Source organism: Anser brachyrhynchus (assembly GCF_964034855.1).
Source record: "Anser brachyrhynchus genome assembly, chromosome: 2".
NCBI lineage: Eukaryota > Metazoa > Chordata > Aves > Anseriformes > Anatidae > Anser > Anser brachyrhynchus.
In genome coordinates this window covers 35,433,430-35,458,941 of record NC_137695.1, presented here as the reverse complement: position 1 = coordinate 35,458,941, position 25,512 = coordinate 35,433,430, and the positions used below count along the sequence as shown (strand labels likewise).

Genomic DNA, 25,512 nt, shown 5'->3' with positions numbered 1-25,512 from the left:
ATAGTTTTGATTAAAGAATGGATAAGATTCCCATTACGGTTGTTACGAATGTGAAAACTGAAAAATGTGAATGGCGGTGACAGTTTTCTTTTTGTCAATTTTGTTTTGATTTTTTTTGAGACATTTTATTTTAAAAAAATCTGGAGGACAGAAAACTTTGAGAAGTTCTCCCTCCAGGATTTCTGTGTAGGGAAAATATTTGGGCAGAGCATCTTGAGGTGACCGATGTACATGTCTGCAAGGCACCCAAAGAGCCTCAAGCCCAGTTATTTAGGAGCTAACAGGGAGCTACACAAGCCTTTGGACAGCCCAGATGGGAAAAATACAAAGTCTTTGTTCATCGTCTCCTTGCCACGCCTCAGAACTTTGATCTTCTAGCAATCCAGGAGGTCTCGCTGCCTGTAACATATGCTGTAAGGATGCCTCTTTCACCCACCATACGGATAGGTGAGCTACTCTGCATTGGGTTTACACTGTTTTCCCCATGGAGCTAATGAGACAATACTCTTACCACTGGGAGTATCCATGAAAATATGTTTCAATTTATGTAATGGTCCATCTGCCAGTAAAAGAAGCAATGTAAAAACATAGAGGTCAGGGGCAGATCTATTATAGAAGGACAGCATATGGCAACACAACCATTAGATGAGCAACTCATACTCTTGAGAATGCTTTAGGACTGACAAGGGGTTAAGGCAAATGTTGGTTCATTGCTAAACTCAAGACTCAAAATGAAAGAATGCAAATGCCTTGTACAACCGTGTTTTAAAATAACACTTTTAAACAGCCTTAGGGACTCTATGCAGGAGAGACTGAAAAGTTTTGAATAATGCATGCAAGATAATTTTCAAAATCACCCTTTAACTAGTACCACATTCTTTTCACTGTCTCCATATTCATGATTCACCATTTGCTAATCCTGATGCATAAGGAATGAAGATAGCCCCTGTGGATAAGACCTAATGGACACCATCCTGGAATAATATACAGAACTCAACATCCAGACATGTGTCTTCAATTTAAAATAATTCAGCAATCATGTTCAACCAGAACCTGATTACACAAAATGGGACTTTTTAACTCCCAGACTTGGATCAAATTTTAAGACCAGAAAAAAAAAAAAAAAGTGCTATGTTTATACATTCCAGATACTGTGGCTGAGTTATCTGCACACAAATTTAACTGTTTCTTTGAGCCTCTTATCAGCTCATCTGCAACTATTTTAAATGCTTTTGCTTTACCTGCCCTTTGTAGTTCCTCAGTGAGTTTTCCAGCATTCCAGAATTGTGATGAATGGATTTCCTGGATCTGGAAATTAATTAAAAATGAAGTTGAGAGACCATGCTCCATTACAGCAAATTGTAGCTGTTTTTAAACAGCAATTGCTACATTTTTGTTCCTTTCTTTTTCTCACCATAAAAACTGAAGAGACAAAGGACTCTAACTCAAAACCAATAATAACAAGCTTCAGTAAATTGCCACACAGTGTCTCCCTTTGCAAAATCTGTGGCTTCACTTTTTTCTCTGGTTCCACACTTTCTGTGTCAGCTGCCTTCCATCGTAGTACACAGGAGGCTGTTAGCATCTCTTCTCCTGGTCTGTAATGGCAGCGGAAGAAAGATCTCGTCCTTTACACAACCTTGCTCTGAGACTGCCTTGCAGAAAGTGACAGGCTAGTGTCATGTCCTGTGAACAGAAATAAGATTTGGGTGCTGGTTAAATACCTGTGAGATTTATTTGTTACTGCTATAAGCCAGTTTTAATGCAGGAGAGAACTATGCTCTGACCTAGTGTTTATACAGGGAACTCCACTAAAATCACCAGGGATCCCATTAGTGTCCTTGCAGCTCTGGTCTCTTACGACTGAAGATGAAATGGCTGAGACAAGACAGAGGTGCAAAGGTCCCAGGCTTGCCTCTTTTCTCCTTTTTTTCTTTTTTTCTTTTTTTTTTTTTTTTATGGTGTGATTAGAGCTGAGTGAATCTTTCTTCCACCCTTGCATGATAAAACCCAGCACAACTAATTGGCTTGAGATTCACTGTAGTGACCCATTTTTCACTGACATCTCAAAGACTTGTTCATCATACTTTTCAAAACAAACAGGATTGGATGCAGGAAAGAGCTGGAACCACTGCCTCACATGGGGTCTCAACTCTGCTGCAAGTTTTGCCATTTTTCTGTTTAGTTGTGGGTATTTCTGGAATATATCCTAACATTCCATCTTTAAAAAGGTTGCCTGCTTATGGGGCTTAGACTTCACAAACAATGAACCAAACAATGTCTACTGCTAAACAGAAATTCATGCAGAGACCCAGTCTCCTCTAGTCTCCCCTGCAAGCATGCCTTTGTGATGCTACCTGTTCTGACAATTTAAAATCTTGTAGTTATCCTCCATGAGATGCTCAGCTTTCATGCACACAAAAAAATTAATGAGTCTAATGAAAAGCTTGAAAAACAGGATCACCATTCATGCAGTTTTAAAACCAGTTTCATGATATCTGAAGACATAAGTCACAGGGGTTGAAAAACAGAGGTTACTAAAGACACTTTTGTTCTTTATTTTGGAGTCATTCACTTAAGGCATTTCTTGGGAACGTGTTTTCTGTATGCGTCGAAAAACATCATTAACAGCATGATGAGAGGTGCCTTTTGCTCTGTCCCCAAGTGCTCTGCAACACGATGATCCCAAGTCAAGGGCAGGAAAGCCTAATCAGTAATCTGTTGGCATCTGTAGGGTTTGATTGTAGAGTGGCGTGGGAAAATGTTCTCCCCAGTCCTTGTGAAAATATTCACAGGCATTTTGACATTTTTTCCTATCCTTCCTAAATCAGGACTAAAAATCAAAACCAGAAAAAATATCTGCAATGTGATTAGAGAAAGAAAAGATATGTATTTTTTTTGTTAACATGAATTAACAAAACCCATGTCTAGTTACTTCCAAATCATTAACTTTAATATTGATATTTTTAAAAAGATACCTCCTTTTCACTAGCATACATTTTCCAAACAAAAAACGGAACCAGAAAATTAATTTATTTTTCAGAAATCACAGGCATGGGATACTTCGACTATTTCAAAACATTTTCTTTTCCTTCCCCTTTCCCAAAAAACACTTTTCAACTGGGAGAATAATTCAAATGGAGCCTCCTCTGAAATTTGTTCCAGGTTTAACAGAGATTTTTTTTCCAGATCAGTGCTTTTAGCAAAAAATCACAGTGTGGATGAAGCTCATGGTGTGAATGGAATGGCACAGTCTGTTTTGGTGGGTGTTTGAATAAAAACCTCCCTAAAATGGTTACACGTCCAGTCTCCTCTGTCCTGCAGGAACACACAGCCCTAAGGATGGGACTTGATGCCCAAATGGCACGCACGTGCCCTGGTGAGAGTGCTGTCCCACATCTTCCCATACTGTAATGCTACCCTGAGATTTGTTCCCTCCACAAGGTCTGAAGCCTAAGAGTATATGTATTTTAATACAAATGTGCCAGATCAAGAATATACAGCTTTCTTACTGTTGTCCTTTTCCTCTCCCAAGAGAAAGACCCCAGCCAGAGTAAATATCTCACTTATTTCATGGATGTATGTAAAGGGACAAATAAAACCCCCATGTTCTTCACCCTTCTCCTCCTCCCAGCTGCCGAATCATGACCCAGCGAGCCCGTTTTTGCATCAGTTCACACAAATCGCTGATATAAACATTTCTAACACTAACCTCTCCCAGGTCTTCTTCCAAGCTGACTGCTTCTCTCTCAAGCCAACTTCAACTTAGCGCTTCATCATGAGAGCACAGGCCAGTGCTCAGCAATGCATGTCACCATAGTCTTTCTGGGTTGGACAGGAGCCTAATGGGTACACGGCAGTGAGATCATGAGCGAGGAACAGGGTTGTTTTGACAGTTGAAAATCTCTGGCAAATACATCACAGCCGGAAAACAAATTACGTGCTTCTAGAAAGATATATGCACCACCAAACCATCTGCGAAGGTACAGGTAGTGTTGTTAGTTATTGCCAGGGAACAGAAACTGTGTGTGGTGAGTGCTGCCAGGAAATTAGTACCAGAACAAAGTGTCACAGATCCAATATGTTATTTGGGCAGGAACTATCTCAAATTCCAACTTTTTTTTTCTTTTTTTTTTCTTTTTCTTTTTTTCTCCTTTGCAAGTTGCTTCTTTAGATCACTAGGTATTGCTTACTGCTATATTCCCTTGTGGATAACTTGACTCTTGGTACATGTTTTGCTTGATCACTGAAGTCACTTGTCTTGTTTTGTTACAGCTAAAGTGATGATTATGATACTAACCTCTGCTGTAGGGAATGCTGCCATTTACTGAGGATGAACTCATGCATGAGCTCTTGAACCAACTTCTTCAGGCATCAGGTGCAGACAGAATAACAGCCCTCAAGGAGCAATCAAAGTCACCCTCTTTTAAGTGAAGTTGCATTTGAGAAGAGAAGAGAAATGGTGGCTAGAAATTAACGTTATTCCATAGCAGCTAGTAGGAGTTACTGGTCCCACTGTTTTATTCCACCTTGAGTGGGATTGAAATTTTTGCCATGAGTGGTTATCATTATCTCATCGATGATAACCAGGCCATTTAACAGTGCATCTGTAGAATGGACCCAGTTATGGGCCAGGCCTTTACAGGGGTAGGGGTAATGTAAACACCAGACAAAATGATGGTCCGTGTTTCAAAGAGTTTACAGCACTGGCACTGACATCTTCATTTACCTCATTTATGACATTACTTCATTTATCCCTTTACAACCTCATAATATCAATGGGCGTGGGCTTTCCAGGGTCCATGAACAAGACTTCAGAGCCCCCTTCCTCTCCCCCTCTCCCTGGCATCAACATGCTTCTATGCCATGCTTTCCTGGACAGGGCCCTGGAAGCTTCCTGCTTCTCTTCATGAGTCCCTTCACGTCACTGCCCTTGCTTCTGTCCTCCAAAACTCCACAACAAAGTTTTGCTATCCCTGACCTCTTCCTGCTTCTCCTTTGCTTGCTCAACAAAACCCAGTCGTGCTGCTCTGTCTTGTTGAGCTTCACTGACCTTTCAGGCACACATACAGGCTTTCCAGGACAGATCTGAGGTAGCTGTTTGCCAGATTGCCCCCAGGCACTCTTGTATTGATGTTGGTAGAAGGATATGCCTCTCCCAACCCATCTTTCACACGATGGCTGTGATAGTTCACTCACGCAGATGGGCTGAGCAGTCACTTCATTCCTTCAGGTGAGGATTTGAAGCAGTGGCTGGACAGCACCTGAAAGAAAGGTCTTTCTTAGCTCCCACGTTTCACAGGAGAACTTAATTGCATTTTTTCCCCCTCCTCCGTGATGGTTACCGGCTTTATCTGATTGTTCCCATCTGCTGGCCATTCCTCAAAATTCAACACAGTGATCTCACTCCTCTGCACTCTGCATAATCAGAGCCACTGCGGGGGGCCTGGCACAAGGCTCTGTGCCAGAGGGGATGGAGTCAATGGGCTTTGTGCTGATGTTGTATGGCATTCATGAGAGCTTGTCTGGGAGAGACGGGGTGTGCCACAGGCAAAGAGCCCAGTCCCCCTGCGGGAATGGTACTCTGTCTTTTCAGCTGTTGCACTGAACATCAGAGGATCTCGGTGGCGGCAGCCCTCTTGACTGTCTTTTGACTTGGGCTTATAGGGCTTGATGCAAATCAAATCACTTTTGTACTCCTGCATTCCTGTGGGAGCTGAGATGTCCCAGTAGAAAGTAAAAATCATGTAAACTGGAACAGTCCTGTTCAGCAGCTGACTTTGGTCAAAAAGCAGCCAAAGCACAGTACATTGCAAACTTTGACCTTTTTGTTAGACTCCACCATGTCTCTTCACTCGCAACAAGCTTTGTTCCCTCTCATAAGGCACCACCCTTCTCAGACCTAACATGGCAACAGATCTGTCTCCAACTATCTGAACCCAAACACTCTTCTAAATTGAAACGCCGAGTCACCCTCAATGTTCCTTTCATGCAGCCTGCATGGCATTCATATTCTCTTTTAAATACCCTAAGCAAGTTGAGAAAGGCCACAAAGGACTATCAACTCCTGAAGAAAACCCTGATGTAGGTTTCCATCAGAAAAGATCATTTATGATGGAGTTTTTAAAGCCCTCTTACCACCATGAAGCAGTGATTTTAGGACATAGAAATGGATTAACTAAAAGAGCAATATTTCTTCAGAATGTAGTAAGGTTCATATTAGTAAACCATAGAAAAAATCTATGACATTTCAGGCATCTGATATCCCTCCACTATTTCTGGTAAAGAAGGAGCAAAGTTTTAAGGGCAAAGAATCTTGGCAGATCAACATCCACGTTTGAACCAGCCTGTGTTAAGTAGAATAGTGAAGAGGTTAATGAAAAACAGCTTTCTGCATCCCCAGGTTTTCTGCTGATACCCTTTGTCCTCCTCAGCTGTGTTTCAAGCCAGGATCTGGTGCTAAAATAGCACATGTTGTGTTCCCACACAAGTGGAGCACAACTGTACTTATGCTGCTGATTGTCTTTCACTGACCTGATTCTTAGGCGTTGTTCTCCCTCCTAGAGAATATGAACATAAAAATATTTCCTATCTTCCTTTCCTGAGGGAAGGCCAGAGGTCTGTGTGATCAAATGCTTCTTCCCCTTCAAAGTCTTCAATGGGCTGCTGTCTTCTTCTGTCTCAGCATCTACATGAAACCCTGTTTGGCTGGGTCCTGCTCTTCACATGATGTGCAGCACATGGATATACTGCTCTTTCCTGGCTCCCAGCTGGAGGAAATCAACACCTGGAAGAAGCCATGGCTGAAAAACAGTATCCAGGTGAGGATGCTAGGAAGAAAGATGCTTCTAGGAACATACTCCATTCTCAAAAGCTGCTGTCCTCACACTCTAAATGTCTCTGTGCAATTTCCTGGTGCCCAAAGGGGAGGGATAAAAAAAAGAGAAAAAAAAAAAAAGCTCTAAAATGCTCTGCATTGCCTATTTTACTGCATGTCCAATCCAAAGAGCTCTGGGCAACTGTTAAAGCTGAGGATTTTCTCAGCATATTGTGTGTAAAAAAGCAACTTTTCTGTACTGGTAAATTACAGAGCAATGTTTTGTATCAGTGCACATCTGACATTGAGAAGGAGGTGGCCTGTCTTGATACAACTCTGGCTAGGCAGTGCTTGGAGCCATAGTTAATGACACTTGTAACGTCCCTCTGGAAAAGGCCTGAGAAGGGAAAGACTGGATGAGGCATAGCCCTAAATAGGACCTGAATGTGTGTCCCATCCCAGAGGGGTCTAGGTGGGATGTGTAAAGGGGGTCCTAGTTGCTTGTAGGACATCTGGCAATGAAAAGGACCCGAGGAGATGAAGCTGCGTGAGGGTACAGAGACGTGTCCTGGGAACTCACAGGATGAAATAGGGGGCAGGAGGTGTGCATATGGGGTGCCATGGAAGCTGCAGCACTGAAGAAGCTGGGGAGGTCACAAGGGATGGTTCGTTGTTGCTGGCAGGGACAGAGGAGTGATGAGCTCTCTGGTATTTGTGGAGGGAGAAGGAAGTGCATTTCAGTGTCAGGAGGAATCCTGGCAAGTCATCCTTGTTCCTCTGAAACAACCTTTTCTTCATAACATCTGAGACAGCAAATATTTTATGAAGAGTTAAGGTCACCTCTGAAGTTTTGACCTCATTCCCTTTGAAATTGGTTAAGATTAAGCGATTTGGCTGAACCTAGCAGATGGCGCAGTAAACTGGACAGGCCTCTCCACCCCCTCAGCCTTGCAGACAGGGAACATGTTGTACTGGAAGCAGAGCAGGAGCCCCAGTCCTTCGCTGTTTGTGACTCTTGGTACAGAGACAAACCCAACAGCCCCCAGGCTCCTTCACATAGATGTAGACGTGAGCACTCTTGGACACACGTTGCACTGGGATAAACCTCAGTCTGGAAAACTAAATGCAGTTAGAACATGCTTCTTACTTTCATCTACTGCTTTTTAGTTGAAAGTGGAATTTCAGGAATTCCAGGAAACTTAGAATTTCAAGAAGGCACTGAACTGGAATTTGCATTTTTTGGCTCTCCAATTTAAAGGTGATGTTAGCAAACAGCAAACTTTTGCCTGCTTTAAGAGTGAACAAAGAATGAAAATAAAGTGGCTGTAAAATATTGCAGAAGGAAGCAGCATTAAAATTACAGCACTGCCTGGCCCAAGGTGATTGCAGAGCTCAGGCTGCAAGAGCAGTGGGAACTTGTTAATTCGAATGTGTTAGCAGTGGGGCAAGTAATGGTACTCAAGCTTGAGGTTGCTCCATGGCTAATTTATAGTACTCAAATGTTCATACAAGGGGGACTACTAGAACCAGGTTAGAGAGATGGCATCTTGCCAAAGACATTAACAACAACAGCAAAAAAAAAAAAAAAGGGCAACAAGTAGAAGAAGGGCAGGATCCTGCCCAGTGCAAGAGTGATAGATCTCAAACGAGTTTGGGACAGACTGCAGACATTTCCTTCAGAACTACTTTTCTTCAGTTCAGAAGGGCAGCTATGGGAGGTATAGGCTGGGAGAGCTACCCATGCTTCACATAAAAGTAGAGATGTCAGAAATCTGTCCTAGTTTCAGAGCAGTTCTGTAGTGATTCTGAAATTCAGAGGAAACCCTTAAACTTTCAAATGCAGGTAGAGCAGTTTTGCTCTGGAGATCTATGGCACACAGTCAAAATTCCAGAAGGTAGGCTGCAGTATCTTGCAGAGAACTGTCTTCAGATCCCTGGAAATCCTGAAATAAACAGGAGCTTGACATTTCTGCAGAGTAAAGAACAAAAGGCTAAGAGCTGATGTGGAGAGTGAGAAATCAATTTAGAAATGTCTCAAGACAGGCAGTGTAAGCTTCATGACAGCAGTTGTGAGCCCTCCTTCCTTGGACCAACTTTGAAGCCCCTTGAAGTCCAAGAATTGCTTTCATTGACAGGTACAAGTTTTGGACCAGATGTGCTTGCCGCCTGAGTTGAGGTTTATCTTTTTGGGGTTAATACAGTTCATTCAACTAACTTGCCAGCAAAATAGAATGTTTTGTGAATGCAAGCTTGAAACTACATGAATAAAATCGGTCTTAGTGTATTAACCGATTAATTTGAACAGATGGACCTGTTTTCAGTGGGCTGATGACACAGTTGCTTGCAATCAGATTTACTGGGCATGCACTCTTCATAACACACAAAGTAAAATATTCAAAGTACATGAAAGAATGGTCTTCTATTTGGAAATTTCTGCTACAATGCTGCAACAGTACAATTTTCCAGGTGTTGTACTACGGACTCTGCCCATTAAATTCTTGAATGTCATTTCTTGGTGTGCACAATTGTATAAAGCTTCCTCAGTGCACAAGAACTTTTCAGGGAAATCCTCATTAAAAATAAAAATATAAATAAATTTACAGAAGAAAAAGAAAAAAGAAAGAAATTTAAAAAAAGAAGAAAGAAGTAAGAAGAAAAAAAAGAAAAATAAAAAAATGAAAAATTAAAAAAAAAAGAAAAGAAAGAGAAAAAGAAAAAAGAAAGAAAAAGAAAGGAAAGAAAAAGAAAGAAAGAAAGAAAGAAAGAAAGAAAGAAAGAAAGAAAGAAAGAAAGAAAGAAAGAAAGAAAGAAAGAAAGAAAGAAAAAGAGAAAGAAAGGGAAAAAGGAAAAGGAAAAAGGAAAAAGGAAAAAGGAAAAGGAAAAGGAAAAGGAAAAGGAAAAGGAAAAGGAAAAGGAAAAGGAAAAGGAAAAGAAAAAGAAAAAGAAAAAGAAAAAGAAAAAGAAAAAGAAAAAGAAAAAGAAAAAGAAAAAGAAAAAGAAAAAGAAAAAGAAAAAGAAAAAGAAAAAGAAAAAGAAAAAGAAAAAGAAAAAGAAAAAGAAAAAGAAAAAGAAAAAGAAAAAGAAAAAGAAAAGAAAAAAAAAGAAAAAAAAAGAAAAAGAAAAAGAAAAAGAAAAAGAAAAAGAAAAAGAAAAAGAAAGAAAAAGAAAAAGAAAAAGAAAAAGAAAAAGAAAAAGAAAAAGAAAAAGAAAAAGAAAAAGAAAAAGAAAAAGAAAAAGAAAAAGAAAAAGAAAAAGAAAAAGAAAAAGAAAAAGAAAAAGAAAAAGAAAAAGAAAGAAAAAGAAAAAGAAAAAGAAAAAGAAAAAGAAAAAGAAAAAGAGAAAAAGAAAAAGAAAAAGAAAAAGAAAAAGAAAAAGAAAAAGAAAAAGAAAAAGAAAAAGAAAAAGAAAAAGAAAAAGAAAAAGAAAAAGAAAAAGAAAAAGAAAAAGAAAAAGAAAAAAGAAAAGAGGAAAAGAGGAAAAGAAAGAGAGAAAAAGAGGAAACAGCTTAGACACTCAGATCTGGCAAAAGTTTCACATTACAAAAGTGATATTGATCTAAAAAACTTTATGTTATTATCTAAGTATTTTCCAATTGTTCCTGGAACTATTATAGCACAAAGACCATTGCCAGTTCCTTAGAGAAGGAAACTCATTAGGGTTGCAAGAATTAGCTGAAATTGAAATTCTCTGACATCTTCATGAAGAAAAAAGGTCTGTTTCATTGCAAACAATTCAGATTTTAAGAGATTATGTCAGGTTGTAAATGACTGCGCAGTTGAGAGAATAGCTTTTCTGGTAATAATGTATTTCTAATTTTCACATAATAAGCCCCAAGAATTGATGACTGGAAAGACGTTATAGTAATGGGGAAGGCTCTGTTACAAAATTAGTACAGATTTTGAAGTTGTTGGAGAAATTACTTTGCAAGAAATTTGCATGCAAAAACCTGGAGCAATAAGAAAATAATGCAAGAACCACTAGGTGTGGTACTCCCCTGTTGGGTGTCATGAATCATCTACATTTGTTTCTCATAGGGGCAGGACACCTGGCAGGAGCTTTCTGCTGAAGCTTCTCTGGAGGTGCCTGCTGCAATTGTAAAACATCTGTGGCCACACACATACTGGCACCCCAGCCAAAAGCGAATCTGGAAGTGTCAGCGTGACCATGAAGACTTTTAGCTCCAAAACATCCCTAGCACAATTGAAGCACAAGGTGTGAGACCAAGTGGGACAAACCCCTAAAAGTCATAACATGTTTTGAGGCAAGATGTGATGGTTTTATTTTTCTCTAATGCCAAGAGGCAAATTGCTGACTTTGTAACTCATCATAAAGAGCACTGCCCTACCTGGGGTGAATTTTGTGATTTCCGACTGTCGCGTGTGCTACACCCCAGGGAAGGTCAATCAGCAGGCAGAAACTACTAGGCAACCACAGCTGGTCCTTAGAATGCCACTGGCTGATACGAGCTGTTAGACAGCATCCATATGGTGTTTGAACGAGACATCCCTCCATCCGCACAGAGGGAGAGATTGCTTCTGAAGACCCTCTCCAGACCATGCAGTGGAATTCAAACCTTAAATAATTCAATGCCATGAATATTTTTTCTCACTTCTGTTCAGTCCCCAAAATTTTATTACTTATGACATAATGTGTATGACCTCTCTGAAATCCCAATTAAGGATTGTAATAAGAAATGACTATGTGCTAGGGCTGGCGATTTGTCTTTCCTTGTAAAAGTAGCCATATTTTAATAACCTGGACATTATGCATGTGTAATATGGTCTGCTTCTAAGTGAAATCAAGCACAGATCCAAATGCAGGCCAGTGCTGCCAGCAGGTTAGAGCGATTCTCTCAGCTTTAAAGAAGGTCTGGAATGAGGAGCTTTGTTTGACCATTTGCTGGATCCATGCTATCCTTGGGGGCATGATATATGTCTAAGCATTGTGTTATGATATAACGCAAATATAATTTAATAACTCGGGTGTCAAATGGCTAAGATTTATGGTCAGAGAGGCTAAACATTCACAAAGGATTGCTCCAGTGATGCGGTCCTATTAGATTAAGAGAGAAAAACTGGCTAGCACAACGTTTTAGACAACACAGCTCTATGGGACTGGAGGTTTTGGATCACTTTTTGCACTGTATTAGTATTTTCTCGTTGCACTTCCAGAAACTCTCTTTCTAATTATAGCTTTCTGGGTTCATTCCATGTAAATTAAAAGCACATTATTATTTTGTAGCTAAAGTGTATGAATTGTGTGCTGCTGTTTAAACAACAGGCTGCGGAGCAGGCCAGATGCAGCTCCTTTCATCTTCGTGTCCCTGCAAATGTTTGTGTGAGCAACTTGCCGGGTCTCTGACTTACAAGAAGATCCAATCTGTGATGAGTGGGCAGATGCTTTTTATTTCACAGAAAGAAAAAAATAATAATAATAATACGAAGCAAGCTTGCTAAAGCCTTTTCCAAATCAGTGAGCTGGAGGCAGGGGGAGCAGAATGGGGATTTGTGAGGCACCACCACCATGACCGGCGAATTGCATGAGATGATTCTGACTGAGGGCAAGGCCCCTCCTAGCTGCAGCAGCTGGAGTAGCCCAAACTTTCAAAAAATACGCTGTAATTTATACGAAAGAGACTCTCTGCTGCCTTTTACGATGTCCCCAGTGACGCGTTGTCTCATCTAGCGGCTGTCCTGCCTTCCTCTGGAGTGGCTGATGCTTGTCCCAACAGGCGACAGCTCTCCAGCTCTGCTGTGCCTGCAAATGTCTCTCCGACAACGTCTCTTGAGATGAAACAGCTCTGGTGAAAGGCATACTAACAGCACCGAAACCATTTAGACACGTAAAAACCTGGGTGGATGAGAAAATGGGAAAGGGACCCTTCTGCTGCTGTGATGGCTGCTCAGCTCGTGCTGCAGTACTGTTTGCAGCAGGCCTCTCCCTTTGCCAACAGGCAATTTACCCTTCACATCGACCTGTTTAGCTTCATACCCTAACTCATTCTGTTCTTCCAAGGCTGCCTCCCCTGGCAGGAGCTGCTGCTGCCTTGAGGCTCGCTGAGGGAGCCTTGTGCTGGACCCACATATGTCCCACCAGCAATGGCCTTCAAGTGAGACACTACAGTGATGTGAGACATCTGAAGGGCCACTTGTCTGCTACAGTGGTCTAAGAGAGGACTTTTCTGCCTTCAGTGGCACATACAGAAGACTGTTCTAGTGTGGGGTCTCAGTACTGGACAGGCAAGGGCTGGACCTGGTGCTGCTCCCTGTTGACCTATGGCTGCTTCTCCCCCTATGCCCATGTTCTTCAGGGACTTCCAGTCAAACTGCCTGCATGGAGTCAGCCATGTGTTTACGGTACGGTCATCTGCACTCCTGCTGAGTGGGCTCAGACTCTTAGGATGTCTTCACAACATCCCCTGTGCCGTGTGATTGAGATTTGGGTCCATGCTTCTCTTGCCAAGTAAACTTGGGGTTGGTTTTGTTTTCCCTGCCTTGTTTTTTGCTATAGTTTAGAGATCAAGTCCTGTCTGCAAGTCTCTTTGCAGTGAAACACAAATGCCAGCATTTTCAACTGATATATTTGGCAAGAGACAGAATCCCATTATGTTTGAAGAAGGCCCCAAGGGTCCCTGTGCTTTTCCACCACTAAAACCCACAGCTTCTTGGGTTTCGTTTCCCTTGCCTTTCCCCTTTTCCAGCCACGGGAGGCAGTCGTGACCCAAGTTAAGTCACTTGCCAGCCTCCGTTTCCCTGTCGGCACAATGGAGACACTGCTTCCCCATGGGAAACTCTGGACAACAAATTCCACACCCCCCCCGAACTCCAAAGAGGCTCCCCACTAGACCTGTAGCTTTGTCTGCAGGCAAGAGAGGCAATAATTCACTTGCCCACCTTTGCAAAGCATTTTGAGGCCCTCACTTGAAAAATGCTGTCTCAAAAGGCCAAGGGATTTGGGGGGAGAGGAGGAAAGAAGAAGGCAAGGTTTATGATGTATTTATTAATTCCAGCCCAAGCAAGAAGCCCTCTGGTGGGGAGGGGAACTAAATGAAGCTTCCTTCCCTTGCTGATGTAATTACTGTGTTTACATTTGCAAAAGTAATAAAAGGTTTGGAGCACCAATTGGTCCGAGGCTTGAGCTAGCTATTTTTTATTATTTTATTATTTTATTTTATTTTATTTTATTATTTTATTTTATTTTATTTTATTTTATTTTATTTTATTTTATTTTATTTTATTTTATTTTATTTATTTTATTTTATTTTATTTTATTTTATTTTACTTTATTTTATTTTACTTTATTTTATTTTATTTTATTTTATTTTATTTTATTTTATTTTATTTTATTTTATTTTATTTTATTTTATTTTATTTTATTTTATATTTTATTTTATTTTAATTTTATTTTTTCAGCCTAACTCCTAACCAGTTACTCTGTACCTCAGTAGTCAGGTCTTGCCCATGATTTACTGGTCACTTTTTTGCCACTGATTTACTGGTCAATTTTACCACCGGTGTTGTAATACATATGTAATAGGGGTTGTCATTGCTTGTCAGCTTTTGAGGTAAGCTGTTTCCTAACAGAATTTAGGCTACAGATAATACCTGTGTTTTAAAGCAGATGCTTTATCAGAATGTAACTAAATAAAAAGTACTGGACCGGCTCCAGGGCTCCGTGAGGTCGTTGCACCACTGGTGCAAAGTCAGGATGGGTCAGGTTAGCGGACTGAAGAGTCACGGGAAAGGGGCAGTCGGCCTGGTCACCGGGCATCCCTTATGCTCCTGGGGATGGCGCTTACCTCTCAGGGCATATCAGGATCACCTTGTCCCTGACCCTCACTGGGCACACGTCACCTGGACTAAAGGATTTGAGGTTTGCAGGTGTTGAGGTGCACTCCCCGTGCTCCTCGCCAGCCAATGTGCTGCAGGTTTATAGGAGAAAAACGCAAAGAAAGACATAAAATAGAGGAAATACATATACATATATATGTATAAAATACATATTTATACACTATATATATATAGTATATATATGTGTATATATAATTGCAAGCACTTGGCCGAATGCGGGAGGATGCTTGTTGTGCGGGAAGCTTCTCGCCATGCCAACCCAAGCCATGCCAAGCCGTGCTGTGCCGTGCCGATCCGTGCCGAGCCCTGCCAAGCCGAGCCGAGCCGAGCCGAGCCGAGCCGTGCCGAGCCGTGCCGTGCCGAGCCGAGCCGTGCCGAGCCGAGCCGAGCCGAGCCGTGCCGAGCCGATCCGTGCCGAGCCGAGCCGCCACCGGGGGGAGCTGTCCCCGCGCCGCCGCTCCGCAGCCACCGCCACCAGGTGGCAGCCCCGGGCCGCCGGCTCTGGTTGTGCTCAGCCAAGTGCGCCCGCGGCTTTTTAATTTTTTATTAATTAGCCCGGATGCAGTTTGAGCTTCTTAGCTGTCGTGGCTGCGGGTTTCAGAAGGAGACGGCGAGAGGCTTCGTGTTTGATCTGAGCGTAGCTTGGAAAGTGCTGTCATTCGGACTAAACAGCGTGGACGTGGATGACAGGAATTAATCGGGATTGCAGTCGCTTTAATTATGGGAAATGAGAAAAGTAAATACGTATGTAAATGAGGAAGAACAGTCATAGTAGCTTAAGCTAGGACAGCCTCGATAGATCAGGGGTGCAGCCCAGATACCAGGAGATGCGGGAGTAACACCCCCACAGACCCCGAAACGCGCCCTGGAGGAAGAAACATTTGGGGAGATCAATGCGTGTGGGGGCTCCTGCCTAGAATGCCAGCCAAGGTCTAAATGATGCTCTGAATAAGGGGCAAAGGTGTTTTTTGGCCCGTTGCACAGAGGAAATGCTGAATGTCCAGTTTAAGAAACGTTTCAAAAGCATGGAGAGAGACTGCCTTCACCTGCAGGCAGGGAATGTGAGGGAACAGGTATGTGCTGGGCCAAAACTCCCCCTCACAGCTTTGAAACCAGAAAGGCCCCACTCAGAGACACCTCTGCTAAGGGGACCTGCCATTCTACATAGTATTTTTGACGTAAAGTTGTCCATTCTCGTTTCTGACAATGAGGGTGGCTGACCTACCCAGGGCAAGGAGCAAACCAGTGGTGAGACAGCTCCTGAAGCACCACCCCTGGCAGGCAGGAGTATGAGCTGTGTTGAGTCAGAAAGGGAGACGCCGCTGGGGCCTGGGGAGCAAAACCAGCCCTTGGTTTGCTGTTGGGACACCGGGTGGGTGGCCAGCCTCACCACGTGCACGATGGAGACAGACCAGCCTCATCTGAGGGCTGTGTATGTGAGAGGAGAGACGCAGAACCATTTCGTACCCCAGCACAGCCCTTCCTGGAAGCAAAAACGCAGCCGCTCAGGCAGTGGCAAGATGGACGGACATCCACCAGAGAGGAGGAGCACAGAGACCTTCATGGGCCCAAAGACGGGGGAGGGCTGAGCCCCGCGGTCTCAGGGGCCACTCGGGTGGCATCTGGGTGGCGAGCAGCTGCAGCGCAGTGCCAGCACCTCCGGCGAGCTGGGGCTGGCTGGGAGCCGGAGGGGAAAGCCATTATGTCCTCCAGCACATGAGGGGTGCTTGGGCAGTGCAGCTGTGACAAGCGAGCTGTTGGGGGAGCTCTTCCTAGTTTACAGAGCACAGCACCAAAATAAATCCCCCGACTGTTTTTTTCTCGTCCTGCTCTACCCATGGATGGTCCTGGGCACAGGCAGGACTCATCAGATGGCTTTCATGGATGAAACTCACACCTCAGGAGAAAGGGAAACTAAGAAAAAGGCAAGATGGGCTCGTGATACCATTCCATGTCTGCTGCTGAGGGGTGTGAGGCTGAGCACAGGCTACACGCAGCAGAGGAAGCCGAGACCAGCCCCTCAGGGCATCTGGTAAAGCTCTGCTGAGCCCCATTCTCCCTCTGAGATACAGAGGCTCCCTCAGGAAATGCCTCGATCTTTGGAAATGTCCAGATGCTCTGCATATGCAGAAGAGTACCGCAAAGCCATAAGGCAGCTGCCACACGGCAGGGTTAGTCAGAGGCCCCAGGTGGGCATCTGAAAGCATAAAGATAGCCTAAGCCAGGCATAAATCATAGAACATTGCTGCTCTGTGGAGCAATGTGAGGCAAAGGGTGACACTAGGAAAGGAAATCGAGCAGCATCACTGCTCAAAAGCCATCAGCCTATAGCATATGTAAGCAGAGATGATGTGGGTACAGAAAAGCAAAATATCTGGGCTGAGAATGACCCATTGCCCATGCTTCTTTGATGGGAACATTTTTGCCAGTTCACCTTTGGCCGTCAGTGAAGTGTGCCTTCTGACAACAAGCAGCTTGGTGAATAAGCCATCGCGGACTGCACTCATGTCACCACCTGACATTAGACTGCACTGAAAGGAAATGACATTGCCCATTGTCTCTACTGAGACTTCACAAATCGTTCAGGCATTGAAAGATGCAATCTATCAACCTGCCTGAAAGCCCGTCTCAAAGGTGGTGCTAGACAGTCAAATTAGACGTTAGACACAACAGGGTGCTGGAGGCAGTAAAATATGAAGTACTTATAGAGTGGAACTATCATCACCTGCAAATGCATCAGCAGGTGAGTCCTATCTGCTGAGGGAGAAGAATAGAAATCAAATTGCTTTTAAAAGTGCTAAGCAATTTCAGAGCTGGTGTCATGGTAGGGATCATCTCACTGAACTCCACATCCAGACTCTGGGCTCCTTTTTCAGTCCTTAAGATATAGTCAGTATAGCCAGTGAACTGCAGGTTATTATTTGCTCTATCTTAAAGTGCTTCTCCAAACAAACTAGATGAGCTTTAAAATGACTTCTTTCCACCAGCTGTGAAAGCATCTGCAAGGGCTGTGTTCATCTGTACACACCTACACTGCAGTTGTTTAAACTTCAGAGAGATCACCTCCTATGTGGTGTGTCCATGCTTCCCACACCAGAAAAAGACCTGATGGTTGCAGACCAAAAGAAGATCCAGTGGTATGGTATGATTGCCCAAAGAAAGGCAGATTTAGGGTGGTGCAGGGTGTGCAGAGTGCGCAGAAGAACACAAAAGGAGCAGTTCAACTGCATCATGAGATATGAGCATGAACCTGAATAAAGGTTGTTTTTAATCATTGTACTATTAGCCATACTAATTTTTATACTCCATTCCTGAGCAGAAATGGTGTTGTCTGAAGGACACTCAGGCAAAGACTGAGAAAAAGACATTGCAGTGCCCTTGGCAAAGTCTTGCTGTCATGACTCTGCTCAGACAGTGGACCACAGGGCTCCTCAGCAGAACTCAGACCGCATTCAGCTTTGACTGGGAAGTGAGGATAGAGTATCCACAAAGCGATAGGAAGCTGGCAGTCTGGAGAAGGAAGAGATTGTTAACCAGTGCAGAACAGGCAGGGAGGCAGCTCTGCTTGGTAGTGTGGGAACACTGCAGTGAAGTCTCCAGAGATCAGATAGGAACTCAACACAAAGTCAGATGGGTCAGAGCAGCCTCAGGTATTTCCCTGAAGAGAAAGCCCATGCAGCCCAGCTGAATAATGCCAGAAAGTGCACAGAAGCACTTAAGAAATGCTTGCACAGTGCTCTCAGGAGACATGGATTTAGGCTCACATGTATAAGTGAATAGGGCAAGACCCAATCATCAAATAAATACAAATACTCAAAACAATGGCCACAGCCCAAGTTGCAATATCACTGATGATGTTTACAAGCTTAGAGTAATGGTGATTTCAAACCAAGAAAACAGTAAATAATAGGACTAGATGGCCAACACACATGGACTTGTATACCAAATCCAGAGCTGAGTGCAATGAACAGCCCTTTACTACTGTCAGTGGAGACTTAGAAAGGTGACACATAGCAAGGGCCAACAGGACACAACTCAGTAGACCACTGATCTGCAGCAGAGACATGTTGTTACAGCCTAGAGCCTTGAGTTAAGACAGTAAGAGCTCATATTTTTAAGTTCCAGTTTGATCCTTTATGTGTCAGCCAATAAGCAAGGAACATGTCCACTTCTTTGAGCCAGCTGAGGTTCCTGGCCAAAGTACAGCAAAGCAGGCTGCACTACCCAAAAGGATTTATGCCCCTGCAAACATGGGATAATTCTATACATCTCTTCTCCCTTGTGTATTTATATGTCTTGGCTGAAACACAGGAGTTTCTTCTGTTAAAATGTTTTCTTTTTTTCTTTTTTTTTTTTTTTCTTCTCAGATTTCATATACTTAGTTGAAAAAATGTGGAAGTCCTGATGCTGATGTTCAGTTCTCTCCATGTCTCATTGGTGACAGTCACATGTAGGTGTCAGCACAAAGGACAGCCAAGTCCAGTGAGAGATTCACACCTGTGGACAAGAAGGAGCCTTTCTGCATTTCTGTCCATTTTGTACCTGCTTGTTCTTCTTTCCCCGACTGGGTCATTCCACCTGTCTCTCATGCAGGTTTTGGTCTGCTGAGTGTTGGTATCAGTGCATGGCAAGTGATGGGAGCACATGGCTAAGAATGGGGACAGTGAGGAAAGAAAAATGCAATTTTGTTTTGGCCAAAGTGAGTTATTGCAGCTCACTGCATCACCTGAAGTCATACATATCCCTAATGCAGGCTGGCTGGCCAAATCTCGTAGCAGCAAAGCACATAAAACTAAGCACATGAATCGTCCTTCTTCTCTTCAAAGTTCATATGCTTTAAATTCAGCATTTATACTTCACTCTGCTGGATGAGAAATTAAATTAGCAAAGCATGGGGTTTGGAGTAGTAGTCTCCTTAGTAACACAGGACTCAGTGCTGCAAGGGTTCATTCAGTTCTGTTCTTCTGAGATGCTCCCATTGAGGCTTCAATGTGAAAAGTTCCTTTGTAGAGATGGTCTTCTGTGGGTGTGAGATATATTGTGGTCTGTAAAGAGCTTTGAGTTCCTTTTAAAACACTGAGAGACAATCTGTGAATTCCTTTACTTATATTTGTGTGCTGTTACTCACACACATAGACCCACTATAGCTGAAGGCTTGCCAATACAAGTGGGGGATTTACAGTCCCCAGTCCTTTATGAGGTTGCAAAATGTTAAGCATTCTCAGCAGTCCTGGAGAAAAATGACATGTAGTGGGATTACCAAAACCAGGTGTTGCTGCAAAATGTCTGTTCCTTTCCTCCAGTGCAGAACGATCTGTAGTCAAAGCAGCAAGACTGTCCCACACCAGTTCTGAGATGAGTGCTCCTAAGGTGAAAATCAGCAACGTGCACAGTGTTAATTCTAGCAGACTAGGAAGTCTGCTGGGTTAAGTGATGGAAGTGGACAAAGAGCCACTTAGAAATGCCGTGGGTGACAATTGTCTGTGGTGGGTTGTACTGTATGTGGGAAGCGAGTGCTGGCTAACAATGCCACAGCTGCTTTCCCAACCCACACACTGGTCATGTGTGGGTCCTCTTCAGCACAACAAAGAAGAGGGCTGCAGAAATAGTTGTCTTTCACACCATTGAAAATGGCTACAAAGCATTAAAGCCTGGCTGAGTGAGAAGATCTCACCAAAGTCAGAGTGAGGGTGTTAAGAGGCACAACTGTTTAAAATAACTTGCTGGACAAAGGAAGGTTGTTTGCAGATTGTTCTCCATCAAAACGGGTAACATTATGCAGTGTTATGCAGTCAAAAACATGTATATTTGCAATGCCTGTTGAGAATGAGTGGCTGAGAGGTGTATTTAATACATAATTCAGTGGTTATGCTATTATTACTATTTTTTCTTTTTACTCATGGCCTTTGGACTTTTACGTATGCATTTTATTTAAACTTCCAGGAATTTTTTATACAATTTCTCTTGGAGGAACACTTGAAGTCTTCCTATACTAGTGAACAAATACCAGGGAACTTAGTCTTCTGCTCCTAGTGAAGCTGGTCAAGTGTGACTTGAATCTTTTCCCCATGCCACCTAGAGCAGCATTTGATCCTACATTTATATACACACAAACATATATGTTCATCCGTATGTACACAGACCCAATTTCTGCAGCTGCATGTGAAAACTCTCACTAAATGCATGTTCTTCGCAGAAGAAAATGATCTTCTTTCTGTGTTTGGCAATGATAATGTACACTTAGGTGTACATTACTTAATTTATTTCATGGTAAATTATTATTCTGAACAGTGCCAACTTTCAATGATATAATGAAATAATAATAATAAAAAGGCAGTAATATCATGAAGATAGCATATGATCACATTCACGCTTTTCTTTGTTGTCTGTGATCTGTAGTATTGGTTTTAAGGCTGTACGCTATTCTCATATAAGATTCATGTACTAAGTTCAGGGCATGTTTTGTACACACTCTGCTGCAATCTCAGGCTCACTGTCTTGGGATGATTTGATGAGTTTATCAGCTCCAATCACCTGCACAATGATGCTGCCACACAAAGAGGCTCTCTCCCAAATTTACTTCATGATTGTTTTTCCTCCTTCTACACTGTGAGCTCTAAAAATAAGAATAAATGGAATTCCCAGTTTCCAAAGTCAAAGACAGCGTGAATTGATATTGCCCACCGAAATGCAGTGAGACTAAATCAATAACATCTGCAATAAGGCATAATGAAGACAAAATTATATCTCAGTTTTCCCGAACAGCTGCGAATCTATTTTTAATGATCCTCATTTTTGGCAGTCAGCTAAACAACTTTTAAAATGTCCTCGAAAATGGATTGTTAAGTAGATCAGCAATGCAGAACACTGAAATGCCATTAATTGCAGCTTCTTCTGTGTGGTCTGTAGTACTTGGCACAAAAACCCCCTCACTCTATGGCTAGACTTGAAAACATATGCGGCACCCTAGGGTAGTTAGAAAAAAATAAGTGATTTTAAATAGGTGACTTGAGGAATAATGCAGTGTGATTGCTACCACTGATTTGTATTTTTGTTAGGTAGAGTTTTTAAGGAAACTCTATCTGTTTTCACAGGCTTGCCCTATCATTCAGTGATACCACTCTGTGTGATGACAGCCCAGTACACTGATAACCAGGCTCCTGGGCTTGGCTTCTCAGGTTCTCAGCACAGCTTCTCAGCCTGAAAAGTCATCAGCTTTCTCCCAGCAGTGATGGAGTTCATCACAGGGAGGTTCAACATGGCACTTTAAACTTCAGCACAGTGTGTATATTTTTAAAAATGCAGAGTATACAGTGACAGTGGAAGTGGTGAAAGAGAATGGTGGACTGAGAGGTGTATTTGGTTATTCTTTGTATTAAGTCACCCAGGTCATGCTCATCTAGGGTGAACAAAGTCTCCTGGCAAGGCAGAAAACGGGGGAAAAAGGCTTTCTATGGCATCTGGTTACCTGTTCATGGTTATGCAACATGAATCAATGAGGTTACAAGGAATGCTGCGACTGTTTCTCATCGTATATGCTGATGCGAACAATCATAGACCCCCCAGTCTGGTGGGCATTGCTCTTCTTTAAACCTAGCAATGAAATAGAGTTCATGTGTACCAGTTCTGTCTGACACAAACTTAATCAATATTACACATTACACCTCATCCCACTGCTCCACAAGCTGCCTGGTCATTCCCCAGTGACTCTGTGGTCCATATATATGTCTCCATGCTGCTTTGGAAGCCTCTAGGTGCCTTCTGAGGATATATGGGCTTTCTTCAGCCAACTCCTTTCCCTAGGAAAGGCTGGTGAGGATGGACATGAAACCATCCTCACAGCAGCAGGGCTGGTATTATGGAGCATGCTCCTTTCAAAATGGGCACACGAACGGTCACTCATCTATATCTACTAGTGATCCGTTTTAAAATATTTCGTAATTGGTTAGACAATGGAAGTATGCACCCAAACTCAAACTTCTTTCACATACATTTAGGAGCTGTTCTTAGGGCACTCTCATTTACCCTTCTTCTCTGCTCAGTTGACCCGATAACTCTCTTGGTGGATTTTAGAGCATCTCTTGCACTGGTGTGCTATCCAGGACCTTTGTGTCAACAAAGGTTGGTTCCACATGGAGTTGACCATAGTGGGCTTCCAGTCTCCTTATTTTGCTTGGATGAATTCTGCTTGGTTTCAGATTGTTGAAGTCAAAAAAATAGTCAGTAGGTCATTTACTTGTACTTCCAGTATGCTGCCTTTTAACTGAAGAATGGCTCTGATCCTGCTTTTTACCTGTTTCTGATTCTTGTTTCACACTGTTCCAGTGTCATTCTGCTCACATTGTGAGAAGTGCATTTCATGGCTAAGGAAATGCAGTGCTCCCGAAATGGCTCCTCGTTGGAAAAAAAGTACTCCATGTTTGTCTACCGTATTTTTTTTTGAAATGACAAATAATAAAAATACTCTTTACGGGGTAGGAGAGAACACTAATCTCTGTAGCTTTTTTTTTTTTTCTGAATCCTTGATGCCTTTGTCTCTATTGCTAGTTAAGTAAGGGCTTTATTTTTGTGTTTGGAAAGCAGTTGCTATGGCCTAAACTGATTAAGCAGGTTAAGGAGAGACAACCCAGTGCTATGTTATGAGGACTTTATTTTTACTCATTTTAAATGCAAATTTTCCACTCTTTGTCTAAGCAAAAATAGCACAAACATCTATAGCTGTTGTTTGAGTAGCAAAACACCATAGCTTTCCACAGATGGGATATTTTTAACAGGAATTTAACTACTCATCTGATTACCCAGCAATAGAGCCCTTCTGTCTGTCCTCTTCAGGCATTTCTTCAGGACGACTAGGTCAGATTATTTGTTCTACTCTCTGTGCCCCACAAATCTGCTCCCAAGTCACTATGAATCCAGCTTTGCCTTTGCATTTTATTTTTCTATTTACCACTGGCAGGTTTCTCTGCAAACCTTTCACTGTGTCTGTCCATTCCAACTTTGAATAAACATGGTGCTGCCATCTTTGATAACTTCAGTCTTTTTATAGGGAATGTAAAAGAAGCCCCGAAATTCCTAAATAAACATGCAACCACCTAACTGGAAGGAGAACATGTTCTGTGTCAAGAGAGCAATAACTGGTGTATTTGGAAGGAGAGGACAGCAAAATTGCTTAAAGACTTCAGACTGCATATATGATATCTCACAGAGGAGCATTACAAGGTATAGACCATGAATCAGAGGAACATCCCATTGGCACAGGGGAATTTTAATGAAGAGAATGAAATTCTCATCATGTCTAAACCAGAAATTAACATGCATCACTTTTTTCTTCCCATGGCTCTTACTGCCAGCTTCAGCTGTTTTGAAATATTTGGGGCCAAAGCAGGAGCAAATCTCTAGAGGGAAGAAAGCTATTAACATTGCCAATAGTTCACAACACAGCTTTGTTTCTTGAAAGGCAGAGACACAGCAGGAGGTGCTCTGTGTGCCTGCATGATGGCTGCAGTACTTTGAAATAATGGCCTCTGGGGTCCTAGGCCTACAGACCATTTCTCATGTGGCTGAGAGACCCGGGACTTGTGTCAGAGCTCCTTTGCAAGAAGCAGGGCTCACTGGACACCATCATCCTCTCCCACTCTGAGGGCCACCAGATTTGGTAGGAGACCTAATAGGCTGGACCAGAGTTTGGACCAGAGTGATAAAAGGCATTTTACCAGGCTTTCTGGCTGGCCTATGCAGTTCAAGTGCCTTTTTGCTCAAGGTTAGTCACGCAGTCATGCTGTCTGCTGAAGAAAAGTGATCTTTTAGTCTTTTTTGACAAAATGTTCTTGAACAGACCCTTCCCTGCTGCACCCATATCTGGTGCAGCTGAGAGAAAACAGGGGCTCTATCAATGAAATGCGGGAGCATACAATTATAAAGAAAGGGTGGATAAAATGGGATCTCAGCTGTGAGTCCTCACACTTTCTTTCATTTAACACTCGTTCAAAACATGCTACCAACCTTATGAAAAGTCTAAGGCAACACAGAGGAACACTGGTACCAATATAGCAAGCTATTTCATATCAGAATTTGTTTTTCAGGATCTGAGACTGGCAAACTGTCTCCAGTAATGTATTTACTATATTTTGACACACTAGTGAAGTTGATTTATTTAGTGCAGATAGCTGTAAGGGGCACCATCTATGTGTGTATCATATTTGTATGTTAATGACCGCGAGTTTTCTCCCAGATTTGCTCTTGTCAGTTGAATGTGTAGATGAACTGTTTATCAGGTCAAAATTAATAGTAATTTACTGCTCACTGCAAGCTGGCAAATAAAGAGGAGCCAGATGTGTGACATGGGCATTACAAGTGGAAATTGGCATGTAAATACTTGACAAAAATATCTAGGTTTTGTGCAAGAATAGACATGGAATTATAGGATCATAGAACTTGTTACTCTTCTGTGGGGAAAATGGCTTCCTTTGAGTACTTCTGACATACCTCTACAAAGAGGAGGCTCAAAACACTTAGTTCCTATTCCCTATCAAATGCTATAATGTCATAAATTACCTTCCCTCACCCAAATAACAAAAAGGTCTATTTTAAATTAAATCTTTATTTTAACTTGAAAGTCAATTGAGGCTTTACACCTGCTTTTCAGTACAGCTTACAATTTTAGTTATTTCATATAATTATTTCCTTCAATTTTTAAATATTTCCTTTTTCTGCATGAGAGACCTACATAATCAGTATGGGAAACTGAATATATGGGCAAGAGAAAATGATTAGAGGCAAAGTGGTCTAACACATGGTGCAAGCGAAATAACAGAAAGCCATTGTTCAGCTGTAGTAGGAATATGA

The 25,512-nt window shown here is 42.3% G+C and overlaps 2 long non-coding RNA genes across 2 annotated transcripts in view; one reads left to right on the top strand and one right to left on the bottom strand.

Annotated features, from left to right (window-relative positions):
• Positions 1-464: 464 nt before the first annotated feature.
• On the bottom strand, positions 465-5,313 carry LOC308189002. The gene is made up of 4 exons (XR_013945937.1): positions 3,713-5,313; positions 1,415-1,686; positions 1,242-1,308; positions 465-559 (listed from the first exon to the last, which is right to left on the bottom strand). It is a non-coding gene; the product is annotated as an uncharacterized lncRNA (long non-coding RNA).
• Positions 5,314-6,518: 1,205 nt separating this feature from the next.
• Positions 6,519-25,512, top strand: part of LOC308189005 — a 34,329-nt gene continuing 15,335 nt past the window's right edge. Inside the window, exon 1 of the long non-coding RNA XR_013945940.1 lies at positions 6,519-6,821. This is a non-coding gene — a long non-coding RNA (uncharacterized lncRNA). The remainder of the gene's footprint in view (positions 6,822-25,512) is intronic.